At 45.8% G+C, this 6451-nt stretch overlaps 1 protein-coding gene across 6 annotated transcripts in view; it reads right to left on the bottom strand.

The window, feature by feature from the left end:
• The window catches only part of LOC135216328 (rootletin-like), a 413187-nt gene that overhangs the window by 77661 nt on the left and 329075 nt on the right, over window positions 1–6451 (bottom strand). The window lies entirely within an intron of this gene.

The following is a 6451-nucleotide window of genomic DNA, read 5'->3' on the forward strand; positions in this document are numbered from 1 at the left end:
CGCATAAGGCGGGTTTAGATTCCGGCTTCTCCGGTAGTCGTTGAGGGTTATGTTTACGGGAGTTACTCTTCCGTAGGCGGAGATATTATATTTGCTATTTTAGTTTTCATTATTTTTATCATTATTTTTATTTTCTTTTGCCACGGAACTTTCGAGTTCATGTGGCCGTCCCGGGTTACTCCGTGTACCCCCCACCCCGGGTCATACAGCTCCGGGTTGTTTTATTTCTTACACAGTCCCCGGGACGTAAATATATGAATATATATATATTTTTTATATATGTTTCAGTCCGGAATGCTCCGGCATATAATATTTTTATCATAATTATCCTAATAAGTTTGTGCAATTGTTCTTATATATTATTGCGCTTACAGGCCACTCAGTGTCTGGTTGCCGGCTGTAGTGCTGCTCTGCAAGATCCGTGCGGCCATGACGTTTGCCGGGGCCACGCCCCGTTGCGCAGTGTTGCTTACTGATTCCGTGGTCTGGCATCACGAAAACTGCTTTGCCTGCTACGACTTGGTACAACAGGCTACCTCTTCGGTAAGTTACCGCACTGCTTGTTCTATGTATATTGTGATGAAATTATATTACACTACTTGTTATTTACAAAAAAAATAAATAAATAAATAAAATGAAATAAAATAAAATAAATGAACAATAAAAACTTCTTTAAATTAAATTACATTGATTAATCAACAATTATAAGCATAATGTTCAAGGAACTTACAGTATTGACACATTCCTTGCATTACAGGCTGAGCAGTCTATTAAGGAGGCTGCACTCTCCACCCTCAAGATCTGGGTTGGAGGGTTTGGACGGAACGTAGGGAAGGCTAAGCCGTATATTCTGTCCCAAGATATGGCGACTTTGATCTTCCCAGCCGGGAAATCTGCCGGTTACGTTGACCCAAAAGTAGCAGCACCGATTATCAAATCAATCCAAGACTCAGTTATGGAACAGCAAGAGGCAGAATTGCCGGACCTTGGCTTGGAAGGAGTCTCACTTAAGTGGTTGAGGATTTGCCCGTTACACTAGATATGGGTACAGGTAACAGTGTTAATGAGGCTAGCTTAGTTGGTCACCGGGGTCTTTCCTCGAGTGACTCTGATTCCTCCTCTCCCTCTACTTCCAATTCCTTCATGGGTTTCACAGGAGGGTTGCCCCCTACCAGGTCGCATTCCTTCTCTGTGATTCCTAAATTAAAGAAAAAACCTTCAGGTAAAACCTTGCTTAAAGGCAGATCAGAGACAAAGCCAAGGCCTGGGCAGGCACCAGAGGTTCATACACATATTAAACCTAGGATGAAGTCTTTCTCTAAACCTTCAAATCCAAGGTCTCATGGAGGGAATTCTTCCTATTGCCCCACAAGTCCCATTCCTTCAACGTCTAGGGATCGGATACCTCATAAGGTACTGCAGGAGGGGCAGGAGGATTCTCCTTTAGTTGCCCAAGACCAGTTCAATACGAATATTCTACATCAGGTCAGTAGCCTTGGTAGCTTAGTCAGCTCAGTTGCAGCAAGGTTTGAAGAGGTGTTTAAGAGGTTAGGTGCACAGAACTCCCTGATTGCATGTCTCAGACAGGAGTCGGCAGTTCCGGCACCTTCTAGTAGCTTGGTGCAAGCTCAGAGCATGCCTGACGGGTCCACGCTCCCTCCGTTCCACCCTGGTAATCCTTGGAGGGTGGCGAACTTCGCTCCGTTTGTCAACGGGATGTTAACTATAGAAGGTTGTGGCACACGTAGACTCGAGGATTTCGAGTTCTTCCCCGAAGGGTTACAGCCTCCATTTATAGGTTATGTTAGGCTTACGGAGGCAGCTCTAGTTAGAGAGGATAAGGTCCCCAAGGAGACTGTTATCCTATCTAGAGATCAGGCTCAGCAAACATGGATACGGAGCCTAGAAGAGTGGAACTGCTCAAATACTAGAGTAACAGCATTTAAAAGCCCTTTCACAATGATTACAACTTGTTTCATGACAGGAACCCAAAAAAAAAAAAAAAAAACCCTTTACCTTTTACATCAAAGGTAGCTGAACTTACCCTCCAGGCAGTGACTCGGGAAGAGCACATGCCCCAGCTTAAGGAGACAGATCCCACATCATTGCTACTCCCAGGTAGGGAGGATTTGTGGGAGGATTTGCCGGCTACATTCTCGGTAGGCAAGCTGAAGCCAGATTGTGCAATCACTTTGTTTAGTGAGCGCCTTCCTAAGCTGTCAGATGCACTGATCCAAGCCGAATTTGATGCTAAGACACGTCTCGCAAGGTCTCTTAACTCCCTAGTGATGACAGAGACGGCGGCTCGGGATTACGCTCAGGAGCCGCTGCTTAAGGTCATTGCAAAGTCGTTACTTTTGGGCATGCAATGTGACTTGTACGACTTGGCGGTTTGCTAGGAGAAATTGCAGGAAGTATGTTCTATCTGAGGCTATGATCAGGCACGAACCCAAGCTTCTGGCTTCCTCAATCTGGGGTGCAGATCTCTTCCCAGCTTCGGCAGTAAACAAGGTTCAGAGCGAGGCATCACGTCTTAACCAAAGCATCAGATTTGCGTTTTGGGGAATTCCCCTTTTCAAAGGAAATCAGGTCTTCTCCCCTCCATTTGAAGGGGCTAGAGAAAAAGAGGCAAAGGAAGTTCCAACCTTTCAAGTTCCGCAACAGCATCCTGTGCTACAAGCTGTTCCAGTTCAACAAGTATCCCAGCCTTCGACTTCTAAGGCTCAGCCTCATCAACAGCATCAATTTGTCTTCCTTTCGCCATCGACTAACCAACAGGTTTCCCCTCGGTATTCAGTGTCGCCCGCTTTTAACCCGGTCTATGAGAGTTGGGCATTTCACCCCTTTACCAGGGTTGCTAGGGGTGGCAGGGCTAGAGGATCCTTTCGTCAGCGTGGAGGAGCCAGAGCCCAAGGGCGAGCTAGAGGTGCGAGGTCAGGAAGAGGATCCCGACCCTCATCATCTCAATGAAGTTTCTCAGGTAGGAGGCAGGCTGTACCTCTTTCGTCATCGTTGGGGGTTCAGCAGTTGGGTGAAAAGCATAGTATCCAGAGGCCTAGGCTGGAGTTGGATCAAAGGTCCTCCTCCACCCATCACCTTCTATCAGGAACCAACGCAAGAGTTGATGGATTACTCCAGGGACCTTCTCCAGAAGGGAGCAGTCTCCAGGACAAAAAACTTGAAATTTCAGGGTCGTCTATTCAGCATCCCAAAGAAAGGGACCGACAAAAGAAGGGTGATCTTAGACTTGTCCCGTTTAAACTTGTACATTCGTTGCGACAAGTTCAAAATGCTGACCATCTCTCAGGTGCGGACCTTACTTCCCCGTGGGGCCGTCACCACCTCTATAGATCTTACAGACGCCTATTATCATGTCCTGATAGCTCGGCACTTCCGACCATTCCTCGACTTCAAACTAGGGAAAGAAGCCTACTCCTTCAAGGTAATGCCCTTTGGGCTAAATATAGCACCAAGGGTTTTCACGAAACTGGCGGAGGCAGTGGTGCAGGAGCTAAGGTCTCAGGGTATATTGGTGGTGGCGTACCTAGACGACTGGCTAATCTGGGAGATGGACCAAGACAAGTGTATGAAAGCCACGGACAAGGTCATGTCTTTCCTGGAATATATAGGGTTCAAGATCAACAGGACCAAGTCCCGGTTGACTCCGGAGTCCAAGTTCCAGTGGCTAGGACTTCATTGGGACCTGGATTCACACACTCTTTCCATTCCAGCAGGGAAGAGGAAGGAGATTGCCAAGGCAACAAGACAATTCTTAAAATGCAAAAAGACTTCGAGAAGGAATCAGGAGAGGATCCTAGGCTTGCTCCAGTTTGCCTCGGTCACGGACGTTCTGTTGAAAGCCAAGCTCAAGGACATCAATCGAGTTTGGCGTTCAAAGGCAAATGCCAAGTGTCGGGACAAGTTCGCCCGGATACCTCCGATTCTCAGAAAACGTCTGCGCCCATGGACAAAGGCCGCAACCCTAGCCAAAGAGTTACCATTGCAGTTTCCTCCCCCGTCCCTTGTGGTGCATACGGACGCATCACTGACAGGTTGGGAAGGTTATTCACAGCACGAGAAGGTTCAGGGAACTTGGTCTCCTCAGTTCCAAAAGCTTCACATCAACATTCTGAAAGCTATGGCAGTGTTTCTGACTTTAAAAAAGCTTCGTCCTCCAAAGAAGAGTCATATCAGGTTGGTTCTCGACAGTGCGGTAGTGGTACACTGTATAAACGGGTGGTTCAAAGTCAAGCCATGTGAACCACGTGATGGTAGCAATTTTTTCTCTAGCAGCCAAGAACACCTGGCATCTGTCGGCTACCCATCTGGCGGGAGTCCACAATGTAGTGGCAGACGCACTGTCTCGATCAGTCCCTCTGGAGTCAGAATGATCACTGGACCAAGAATCCTTCAAGAGGGTTTGCAAAAGAGTACCAGGTCTGGAAGTAGATCTGTTTGCTACAGAGGCAAACCACAAGCTGCCTTGTTACGTAGCCCCAAATCTGGACCCTCTAGCATACGCTATGGACGCATTGAGTATAGATTGGAACCAGTGGACGTAGATTTATTTATTCCCTCCAGTGAACCTTCTGAAGGTGCTGCACAAGTTGAGATTTTTCACAGGTCAGGTGGCTCTCATAGCTCCTCACTGGCCCAAGAGCAATTGGTTTCCCCTTCTCCTGGAACTAGGTCTTCGTCCTCACCCTCTCCCGGACTTGAGGCTGTCGCAACAAGTTCAAACGAGGACTGTGTTCGATTCCTCAGGTCTTCACAAAACCCTAACTTTATGGATTTCATGAAGTTTGCAGGTAAAAGAGTAGGGGACATTGATCCATAGAACATTTTGTTCTTAGAGTCAGATAAGAGAGAATCTACGCTTCGCCAGTATGATTCAGCAGTTAAGAAATTGTCTTCATTCCTCAGGGAATCAAATATCAAAGTAATGGCAATGAATGTGGCTATAACCTCCTTCAGGTCTTTGTTTGAACAAGGCTTGGCAGCTGCAACAATAACAACCACTAAGTCGGCTCTGAAAAAGATTTTTCTTCTCGGGTTCGGTATCAATCTAACAGAGTCTTATTTCACCTCTATCCCAAGGGCATGTGCACGCCTGCGGCCCATTCACAGACCGTCGTCAGTGTCATGGTTTCTTAACGATGTTCTCAGGTTAGCCTCGGAAACAGACAACTTCAAATGTGATTACCAAACCATTTTGCGTAAGTCACTGTTTTTATTGAGTCTGGCTTCAGGTGCCAGGATATCGGAGCTGTCATCTTTATCTAGAGATGAAGCGCATATTGAGTTCCTTTCCTCGGGGGACGTGTTGCTTTCGCCAAATAAAGAATTTCTGGCTAAGAATGAAGACCCCTTGATGAGGTGGTCTCCATGGAAGATTGTTCCGCTTCCGCAGGATCCATCTTTATGTCCTGTTAAAACTCTTAAGGACTATTTATCTAGGACATCTACCTATTCCGAGGGCCCCCTTTTCATTAGAAAAGATGGTGGTACACTATCTCTAAAGGGCATTAGGCAGCAGATTTTGTATTTTATCAAGAAAGCCAGCCCAGGGTCATTTCCCAGGGTGCATGACATTCGGGCTATAGCAACTTCTGTAAATTTCTTCAAATATATGAACTTCGATGATCTGAAGAAGTATACTGGTTGGAAGTCACCCTTGGTTTTCAAAAAGCATTACCTTAAGTCTTTGGGGGATCTTAAATATCATGCAATAGCTGTAGGGAGACCAGTGACTCCTGCTACTACATCAATATAGCACCGTCCTTGTGTCATATGAATCTTTTCCATTATGCCAGCCTCATTAACATTTTACCTACCTCAGCAAATGTTTTAGTTGTTAGGATTGGGGTATAGTGTTATGTTTATACAAATTATTAGTAATTATTTTATTATGTGCGTGTTTTGTTGCCACATGTTATTGCTATATGGTATATTTTGTAAATAATAAATTGTATTTTTCCAATTCTAGACTATTTTTTTATTTCTTTAACCCTTCTGAGTTCAATTTAATATTGTATTTCATTTCAGAGGGGTGTAGCTTGGTGTTTCTCTGGTACAATTTCACGGAGCGACACGGCTGAGCCCAGAAAAGGAAGCCGTGTCGCCCAGTGAAATCCCCCCCCCTTTTTCCCCCTCCCCTTGCTGTGCACCAAGCTTCAATGCTATCGATAAGTATGATGTCACAGACTCCTTCAACAGGGTAGCTAGGTGTGACCTATGGGTCGGCTCCCCGTATTTAGGGTCTTTTGATGAGGAAAAGGCTAATTGGAGGGGTTGCTGTGGTAGTGTTTAACACTCGCCCCAGTTTTATACAGACACCTTTTATTTAGGTGAGCGAGTCAGAGACTTCTGACATGTCCAATTTAGCAGTTCTCTGGTATTATAGCAATATTTTACTAGAAATAGTGCTAAAGAGGACACATTTTCACTGGGC

The sequence above is a fragment of the Macrobrachium nipponense genome, chromosome 6 (assembly GCF_015104395.2).
Source record: "Macrobrachium nipponense isolate FS-2020 chromosome 6, ASM1510439v2, whole genome shotgun sequence".
Taxonomy (NCBI): Eukaryota; Metazoa; Arthropoda; class Malacostraca; order Decapoda; family Palaemonidae; genus Macrobrachium; species Macrobrachium nipponense.